Below are 10496 nucleotides of genomic sequence, written 5' to 3'. Positions count from 1 at the left end.
TACTTTCAAGAAGTAGATGATTAATAAATTATTGTTATTATTGATAGCTATGCTCATTTTATAAATGATTATTATAACCTCCAAAGGATCTGGCATCAACTCATATCTGTCTGTTCCCTATTGAGTAAGCATAGTTCAATAGATTGTTATTCTTGTTTGCTCTTTTCCAACAAAGAAATCACAGTGTTCAGTTGCCAAATGAATAGACCAGAATAATGTCATGATACAAACAGAGCAAAGAATGCCACCCAGGCATTCTGTACCCATAAGGTTGTTGGCTACAAGCAAAAATTAACTTAAGCAATAGGCAATTTTTCAACATGATATAGGGTAGTGGGAAGGAGACTGACAGGGTACCAGAGACCATGGCACAGGCTTGGGAATGGATTGAAAAAAACCAAGGGAACTCTGAGGGTCAAGATGCTGGGAACAATACTCAGCAATCATTTCATGGTGGAAAATCCTGGACCGTACTGTACTAGCATTTTGGCCCTTGATGCAACAAGTCATCTTCAACAACCTCTGATACCCATGTGTCCAACAGGTTAGGCTCACGTCAAACAGCTGCCATGTAGCTGCACCAGGGAAAGTGAAAGAAGAGGTCCAGGAAGTTCACCTTCCTGTGGGGGTGTGGGGAAGGGAGTGACACAGACACCATTTCTACCAGGGCTATGAACAAAGGGGAGAAGGAATTCTTTCCAAGGAAATTAAGGTGGTATTATGCATGTGCTAAATGCGGGGAAGATGAAAATTAAGCAGGCAAATTCCAGCACACATTCCTAGATCCCAAACCAGCCCTTTTCCATCACCTGAAGGCATGGGAAATTTATTCAAAGGAAATATGAGAGCAGTGGTTCTCAACTTTGGCTGATGGAAGAATCATCTGGGGAGCTTTTACGAATCCTAATGCTCAGGTCAAAACCCAAACCAATTAAGTAAGAGTTTGGGGGGTGGTACCCAAGCATCAGTACCTTGTAAAGCTCCCCAGATGATTCTAATGTGCAGCCAAGGTTGAGAACAACCCTATTAGTAGAAAGCCCAATGCACAAAACAGACAGTGCAGCCGTGCCCCAGTTGGGCGGGAGATTGGCACTGTTCCCGTCCCACTGGTCCCTGAGGCACGTCTGAGGAAACCTTCTATACTAGCACTTAAGATGGGTTGTAATTGTACATTTGTTGACTCCCTATTATCCTACACCCAAATCCACTCTGTCAGTTTGGCTCAAGCTTCAAGAGATAATCAGAATCTGACTATCTCCCCCGCCACAGCTCTGGCCCATACCAACATCCTCTCCTCTTTGGACGCCATGACAGCTTCCTAATGGGTCTTCCTGCTTCTACCTTTGCCCCTCACGATCTGCTCTCAACACAGCAATGCAAGTGATGCTTGTAATCACACAAACCAGAGCATGGCCCTCCTCTGCCCAAAACCCTGAGGTGGCTCCCATTTTGCTCAGAGTAGAGGCCAAAACCTCTGAGCGCTACACCAGTGGTCAGCACATTTTTTAGTAAATATTTCAGGCTGTGTAGGCCATATGGTCTCTGTCACAACCACTCAACTCTGCCTTGGTAGCCAGAAAGCAGCCCTAGATGATGTGTAAATGAACAAGCATGGCCTTCTGCCAAGAAGACGATGTACAAAAACAAGCAGAGGGGCTGGATTTGGTCTCCAGGCTGCTACGGGCCAACCCCTGCTGTACACATCAGACCTGATGCAGTTTTGGCCTGATATCTTCGTGTCCTCCTCCTCGCTCTCTGTTTTCCAGTCACACCAGCTCCCTGAAGATGCTGGAATGCTCCAGACACTCTGCTGCCTTAGCGAGTGGGTTCTATGTCCCCTCTGTCCTCGAAGCTTTTCCTTTGTCCACCTATCCCCTTGTTCAAGCCTTTGTACAAATCCTACCTTCTCAATCAAGCCCATTGGGACACCCTATTTAATTGAGCACCTTCCTCCCCACCTTCACCCCCATGGCACCCTACCTAACCTTTACTCTTTCCCCCTCTAATTTCCTTTTCTGATTTTCTTTCCATAGCACCTCTCACTCTTAAGTATAGTTTACAATTTATTTATTAAACCATTTACTGTCTATCCAGAATATAAACTGCCTAAGTGTGGAGTATCTGTCAGGGTTCAATCAGAGCAGCAGAACCACTATAACAAATGGGATCTATTGTAGGGATTAGTTGGTAGGCGGTTATGAGAGCAGGTGGGGCAAGCTGAGCAGGCTACTGCCTCTACTTCTGCCTGGAGCCTGAAGTCACCACGAATCAACGATTCAGGAAGGAATCCTGGATGCGCACGAGCACAGGAACAGCATGGAATTCACAAGGACAAATACAGACAAACTGGAACCTACGACTGTCACTCACTGACTCAAACTCAGTGCTGGGGGAATCTGCAGGAGAGTAGGGCCCATTCTCCATAAGCAGCACCACGCTGGGCTCAGGCCACAAAGAAGCAGGAGCTTCCCAGCAGGACCTGAAGATTACCCAATAGCCCACTAGGAAGGCCATCCCACAGATCAGCTCCAATATGCACGAGCTCCAGCGGTGCCTGGTGCCCTGCACTGACCTTCAGAGGCTCATGGTTGCGGCTTTGCTCCTGCCTTTCATATCTTATGCAGATTTCTCCTGTGGCCATGCCTGACCCAGAGCCTTACAGAGAGGAAATTCTGGGAAACACAGTTCCAGCTTAGATAAAGTTGGCACATTATAAAGCCACCACAGGCAGGAATAATATTGTCTGTTTGTTTTACTGATGAACCAGAATCCCAAGGACTTAAAACACTGCCTGGAACATTATAGGTGCTTAAAAAACAGTGGATGAATGGATGAAGAATACTTTGATGGTTATTTGATTCATGCCAGTCCTCTACTAGTATGTATGTTCATGAGAACAGACAGCATGTGTTTTATGCCCACCATTGTAACATCAGCACCTAGCACATGTTCACTCTCAGTGCCGGCTGCCATTCCAAGAAACACTTCCCAGTAGCCAAAAGAGATACCTAATGATATCTCTGCAAGAATGCCAAAGGGTAGCCAACACAGACCCATGGCAACATTTCCTAAAGTCCTTTCTCCAAATTCCAAAGCCGCCCCAAGGCTTTGGCCTCCCTTCCTCAGCTCACAATGCATCCCCGCAAATTACTCCCTCACCACTCTTCCCCACACGCACTTCACCTTCTTTCATGGATCCTTTTCTCCCTCACGTTTCGACGTAAATCTCCTTATTCCCTAACACTCCAACCACCACCAAGCCCCTAGCACACACCAGAAGACCACAGTGAGCTGGCAGATTCACTCTCCCTTAGATTTTATATATGCGTGAGTGTATACATACGTGTGCATGTACTTGTAATCTGTCTATTACATACTATTAATATATATTAAATATATTGTATTTTCTCCCTCCTACTGAATGAATGAACAAAGAAACGAACAAAGCAAGTGAATGAGTGAATTGGAAAACCAGTGATCTAAACTATTATTCTTCCTTTTGGCAGCCCTGCAATTAATTGCAGGACCTCTTTCCTGACTATAGAACTGGGAACACATGACAAATTAAGTCCTTTGGATATTCATGTGATAAAATCAAACCAAGTGATATTTCAAAGATATAGATCTCTATATACATATATATAGATGTATATACATATATAGAGATCTATATATGAAATATACATATTATATATATCTATAGTATGAACACATAGTGGATGGAAATATTTTGAAAACTATTGGATCATAACATTAAAAGTAGAAGAAATCAAGATTATTGAGAAAATTATACAGATGTTAGGAGATATGAATTTGTCATTTAAAATATTTTGTAAAGACGATTTATTTCATGCCTTTATGCTTATATTATCTATTAAGTAATAGTAATAAAGTCAAAGTTATTGACTTCATAAAAAGTTACTGACTTTCACAAAAAGAAATAGGCAATATAAAAATATTTTATTTGACTTTGAAACACTACATTTTATGTAAATATATACATATATGCATATATACAAACATACATGCTATATATATATATATATATATACACATACATACATATACGTATGTGTGTGTGTGTGTGTGTGTGTGTGTACAATGTTTATATTCAGGAAAAGTAGTCTAAAATTTACCCCTGATAACTCACAAAGTGATAATCCTTAGGCAAAAATAATCCAGCTTTAGCCTTCTTCAAACAGAGAATTAAATGTTGTCTGGATATAATAAACAACAGAGGACAAAGAAGAGGGCTGTGCATCTCTGGCACATTTCAAGCAGAGCAAAGAAATTCCCAGGAAATCCCCAACCCACTGCCACATTTATTGTGAGCCAGGGTCAAATCAGGAGGGAGGTGAGTTGTGCACCCTTAATATCTCTTGAAGCTTTGCTCCTAGAACAAAGATAAAGACTTGCCCTAGACTTCACCCCCAAATCAGGGAACAACTTCAGATTATCTAAAAGATGATCCAATATGTATGAATAATGATAAAGCCAAGGGGTTTGCGAGCAATTGATTCGGGAATCAGTCATCTCCAGAATAAGCTTCCCTGTCTTCCCTGAGACAGACAATGCAAATAGTCTTCACTAGTTTTCCCCTCACTCTAGAGGGCTAGAATCAGACAGCTTTGGTATTGCTTATAACACAAACCACTGTGAATTGGTGGATGAGGTCCCTGCAGGCTCAAAATGGACTGTTTCTCCCTGAGGAAAGAGCAGTGCTCGGCAAGGAGTGAGCTACTGACACAGACACCTGTAAAAGCCACACAATGACTCATTGTTAAGTGGCCATCTTAAAAGAACCATGTTATGAATCAATTTGCAACCAATTCTCTAAAAATGAAAGCCCTGACTAACCTAGTTCAATGAATCATAGAAATTCAGAGGAACAATGTGAAAAATTAAGAAAGAGTGAATCACCCTAATAGAGAACAGAGGTGAGAGGAGAATGTGGTATGATTGAGTCAAATCCCATGGCTGAATTTTTCGTGAGAAACCAAGGAAGACACATTATGCTCCCATTATTGACAGGGGAACACTGGCTTGTTTTTCTTTTTTTAAGTCTGCTCTTATTTATTTGTAACTCTAGAAAAATCTCATTTTTGACTGGCCTCAGACTTAGAGGTAGAAGCTCTCAGGGAAGACAGCCTCTGTCCCTCGGCATTCTGTTGCTGGCGTTTTCCCTCGGTCTCCTTCCTTCTCTTGGCAGAAGTTTAGCCCGTCCTGCAGCCTCTTCCTTGTTTTACTTCGTGAGCTGTTTCTTTAGAGCAATACACTGACGCTTCTGTTGGAGGGCCCACAGAGTAACAAGGTGCTGAGTCTTAGGTGCTTTGATTCTAGGTTTCTTAGCTTCTTTATTCAGGGACTTTCTCACAATATGCAGGTCGACAGCATCTTCTTGAGAGAGACTGAAAAGCTTGTGGATCCTGCTAGCTCCTTTGCATGCCAAGTGACGAGACAAAACAGTAAGCCCAGGAATGTCCTTCTCCTCCTTTTATTTTACAATGACCAAGCTGGGAACACTGAGATTGCATCCACAGTGCGACCTCGAGCAGGTTTGCACTTTTTCTCTCCAGTCAGTCCTCCTTGGTCTGTAGCACAAATGCCCCTCACTCAGCAGCAGGGGACATGGCCATGGGTCAGACCAGCCTGCTTCATGGTGAAGCCTTTTTTGTCATCGCCACCACGGATTCGGACCACATCACCCTTGCCTTCTTCACCCACAGCAGCAGAAGCAGCTTCTGTGGCCTTATGCTTCTCATAAAAGGTAAAAAGTTTGCATTCATCATCCATTTCAGCAAGTCTCTGGGAAAAAGATGTTCAGCTCCATCCTGAAGCAACCTACCACCTCCCAGGAACCACAAAAAAGAGAAGGAGCATTGTTTTTTTGTTTTGTTTTGTTTTGTTTTTAAAGATTTTATTTATTTATCTGACAGAGAGAGATCACAAGTAGGCAGAGAGGCAGGCCGAGAGAGAAGGGGAAGCAGGCTCCCCGTTGAGTAGAGAGTCCAATGCGGGGCTCCATCCCAGGACCCTGGGACCGTGACCTGAGCTGAAGGCAGAGGCTTAACCCACTGAGCCGCCCAGATGCCCCAGGAGCATTGTTTTTAAATGATGAGAGGTACCTGTCTGCTCTGACAGTGCTCAGCACTTCCTAGATGCATGACCTAAGTTATTCACTCAGAGAATGTGAGCAAGTCTCTTTGACCTTATAATAATAATCATCATTTGGAAATAATGTACTTGACTTTCACTTTGAAATAAGGCATTAAAAGAACAGAAAGTTCCACTACTCACTCTCCTGCGTTTTCTACTTTACACAAGAGAAGAAGGAGATGACTCAGCTTCCTCCAAGTTCTGGCCATCTCCATTTCTTCAACTTACTTCTACATACATGGTAAAAATCCTATACTCATTCAGCAAATACTTATAGAGCATGTACTATGTGTCAAATACTTTGGACAAACATACATAACCTAGTCTGCCAAATTATTATTAAATGTATTTTTTTCCAATTGTTTCTGACATTTTTCTTTGGCTTAAAAGTATATTTGCAACACTTCTTTAAATTTAACTTCTGGATATCTTGCATTTAGAGCAAACCATTTTGCACAATAATCTTCCCATTCCTAAGTTTCCTATCTTTGGGTCAGCTAAAGTTCACCTTTGAGTCATTTTTTAAGCAACTTTCTTTGGTAGCTATGTAGCTTATTGTTTCAGATATATATATATATATATATATGCAATTTATATATATACACAAGAATAAACTTCTTGTTTTCTATATATATTCTATAATATATTTCCATATATTTATATATTTATTATAATATAAATTATTTTAAATTTAATTATACATAATATATAATTAATTTAAATTATAAATTTATATATAAAAATTATATATATATGCAAGAATAAAATTCTTGTTCCATTCTTATACCAAATCTTTGCCCATATATCCCTGTAATCTATGCTCTTCTAAACTTTAATACTATAGAGGTGCTTGGGTGGCTCATTCAGTTGACCATCTTGAGTGGCTCATCCCAAGGTCCTGGGATTAGCCCCACATAGGGCTCCCGGCTCAGTGGGGAGTCTGCTTCTCCTTCTCTCTCTGCATGTCACTCCCCCACTCATGCTCTCTCTCACCCACTCTCTCTCTCTCTTCAAAGAAATAAATAAAATCTCTTTAAAAAATTTTAATACTATAGAGAGACTATCAGAGAGAACTAGGATTTGCCTCCTTCATAGGCCACCTGATATTCTCCCCGGATACTCTGGAAGAATTGAAAATTTTTTAAAATAACCAGATGTGTCTAGATACATTTTCATTAATACAGACAGATGCTGCATGAGTGATTTCTATATCCATAATCAGGGCTCCCAGAGATCAGGCAAGCTTTCTTCTATCATGTATCTGAATGTCACTCTCACCCCTTTGCTCTGATCTCCTTTTCAGAAGCCTCAATTATCTCTGTTTAATCACTACCTTCTGATCCTAAGATATTCATTTGTCATTAAACTTTTTGTCCTTTTTCTCTCTGTCCTCAAAGTGGGCTCTCCATTTTTCTCTCCTCTATTGGCTTTTCTGGGTTTTCCCTACTTATTCAGCCCAGAGGAAAGTAAGGCTTACTCTGGCCTAGTGTTTCCCCCACCAACTGGAAGGATGGGCTTACTGATTTCTTCAGACTGTCCTTGGAATTCTTCTGTCAGATTATGATGCAGAGGGCCGGTTGATGTCAATGTCTATTTCCTATGCAGCCTCGAGTAAATGGTATGCAGTGGGAGTGAAGGGCATTCCCAGCAGAGAAATATCTCCACACAGCTTCTTCCCATTGTTGGTGAAGCTGCAGAACCTCCAGCGTTTGGCTTAGGGCTTGCTGTTTGCCAGGCGTCCGTGCCAGCTAACAGCTGTGCCCCTGCCCGCTCCCCGTCTTGGTCCCGCTGCCAGCCAAATCAGGCACTAGCCTCCCTGCTGGGTGCATTCCCCATGGCTGCGGTCTGAACCCAGCCGCCTCCCACTGCTGTTAGTTCTAGTTCTCCGGGCTGCTGGAGTAGAAGAGAAACCCCAACATGGGCTCTCTAGGACCCCAGGACCAGATTTCTGCACATTTCCTCCCTGTACTGCAGGGAATGGGGAGGGGGAAGTCATAAGCTCTCTCCCTGACTGCATCTGAGCACGGCATCCCCTGCTGAGCTGCCCCCTGCCCAGAATAATGACTGCACTCACAAACCCCGGAGGTTGCCTTTGCCATGAACCCATGCTGAACTGAGCTACAAAACAAAATCCACCACATGCATTTTAAATCCTGTATCCAGTTTACCAATACACCACATATTATCACCTAGAAACCATGGCACTGCAGCATTATTTTGCAATAGTGTTTGTTCTTCTCTTGGTACATTTCAATATTCTCCCCTTGGAACACATGACTAGGCTGGAAAGTGATCTTCTCTCCTTCTTTGCCAAAACTGTCTTCCTACTATTCTCCTAGTCCTAAACCTAACTGAGGTGTCCTAGGTCAACAGTCCATAGCCCAGGCTGCTATAGGAGACACACAGACGCACAGACTATTTGACTTCGCGCTCACAAACACAGACAACACTTCGCAGTAACATTCTCAGAGTTTGCAAAGTGTTTGCACCTAAGCTATTTCCCCTACTCTCCATGAGTTCTGTAGAAGAGAGAAAACACAAATACCTCCATCTCCTGGATCACAGGAATGTGCTCAGCTACCTTTACAGCTCTGCCCTGCCACCACCTTTGTCCTGGACATCTCTGATAGCCCCCATTACTTCCGTCTTCCCAGACTCTGGCAATCTCTCCAGGCTGACTTCCAAATTTGCTTGCTCTGGCTTTCAGGTTCTCTGTTGCTGATCCTTCACTTTGGTTCACTGGACTAGGAGTGGGCGTTTCAGACATCTCCTTGCTCCCCGCCCTGCCCTCCTGTAGCTTGTAGCCCTGGTTCCAGTCCCACTTTGCTCCACGCTGTCAGCTGTGAGTCAGCCCACCCATTCCTACACTGAGTCTGGAAACTCAGTCTGGGCTGAGCGCTGGACTCCCCAGCCACCTAGAAGAGGAAGACAAATATAGATGTGTAAATTAGGCCCCAGAGGAGGCAGAATATACAATGAATACATGATCTGCCAGGCCAGGCAGCCCAACTTAGAAACACAACCAAATCATCTACTAAGAGTGTGCCCCGGACAAATGTCTTAACCTTTTCAAGTCTCTATTTCTCAACTACTAAAAAGATATAATGATAATACATCTTCCTCCCAAAGACTTTTTGCAAATATCAAATGAGATGGGTGTAAGTTAAATGCTAAGCCTATTGCCTGGGCCTTGGTAAGCTGTCATAAATATTAACTGTCATCATTACTATTATTATTAATAAGGTTAAAGAATGAGTAATGGCACAGCTAGGAATTGTATCTTTCTCTATCTCTTCATTTCACTTTTAATAACACATAATTATAGAAAATTAGTACATGATGATAGACAGAAATGGTCACTTAATTGCTTTTGACTAAATGTAGAGAGGTTTGATTACTTTAAGAGCTTACTAGAGGTCAAAGAATATTACTTGCCCTAGATAAATATTACTTAGCAGTTCCTATTATTTTACTAGACATCTCTGACAGGGAGCTCTAAAGAAAATATCACTACTGGCAAGTGAGTTGAAACATATTTTCTCTGTTCTTATTGAAAGCAAATAAATGTTATTAAATCCAATGGCTTTCCCCATGGAGTTAGGGTAACACACTGCTAAGAGTCTGGGTAGAATTCCTCTCTCTGGCAGGTAAGCTTTGGGATTACTGCACATAGCCATCCATGCAACTAACATATGTGATTCTGCAGTAGACTCCTTGGAAGCTGAATATGGCCTAAAGAGGCAGTGACAATTTTGATGGCCCTTGACATAAAGGTTACTTCAGAATCTTTCCCGAAGTAATGCTATCCATTAGATTCCATGGTCCAGAGACAGGCTTTCAAAGCAGCCTACAATACATGTGTCAAGGTCCGTCAGGTAATACATTATGTGTATTCCAAGGGAGCCGTATTAGCACTTCCAGTTTTTCTCAATAGCATATCTGTAGTAGGTTTTTAATTTTATTTGATGGACAAATTGGCCAATGTGTTCATCATGAGCCACAGGCTTTATGGATTTTGACAGATTATCTTTTGATAGCTTGTAGCAGACACTGCTCCAGGAGAGGCGATGTGTTCTTGCTCCGATGAGACACTGATCTCACATTTGCAAGCTTTTAAGGCATGCTTCCAGACTTCCTGGCAGGGAGGAAAACTCTGGGGCAAGTAGAGCTCTAAACTGATCCAGATAATCCCTATCTAAAACGCTTAGTTATGGTTCCTCAGGGTTTACCAGCGCAGTGGTTTGCACTCTGTTGTCCCAAGGTGCAGCTGGGTGTGATTTTATTCTGACAAAGACCCCAGAAAGATGTAAAACCTGTGGCAAATTGAACATTAGGCAAGC

The 10496-nt window shown here is 42.4% G+C and overlaps 1 pseudogene; it reads right to left on the bottom strand.

Moving 5' to 3' along the window:
• Positions 1-5096: 5096 nt before the first annotated feature.
• LOC116590300 lies at positions 5097-8923 on the bottom strand (annotated as a pseudogene).
• Between the last annotated feature and the right edge of the window lie 1573 nt (positions 8924-10496).

This window comes from Mustela erminea, chromosome 1 (assembly GCF_009829155.1).
Source record: "Mustela erminea isolate mMusErm1 chromosome 1, mMusErm1.Pri, whole genome shotgun sequence".
Lineage (NCBI taxonomy): Eukaryota > Metazoa > Chordata > Mammalia > Carnivora > Mustelidae > Mustela > Mustela erminea.
Note: the sequence above shows the minus strand (reverse complement) of the source record. Positions and strands in the feature narration are given on the sequence as shown.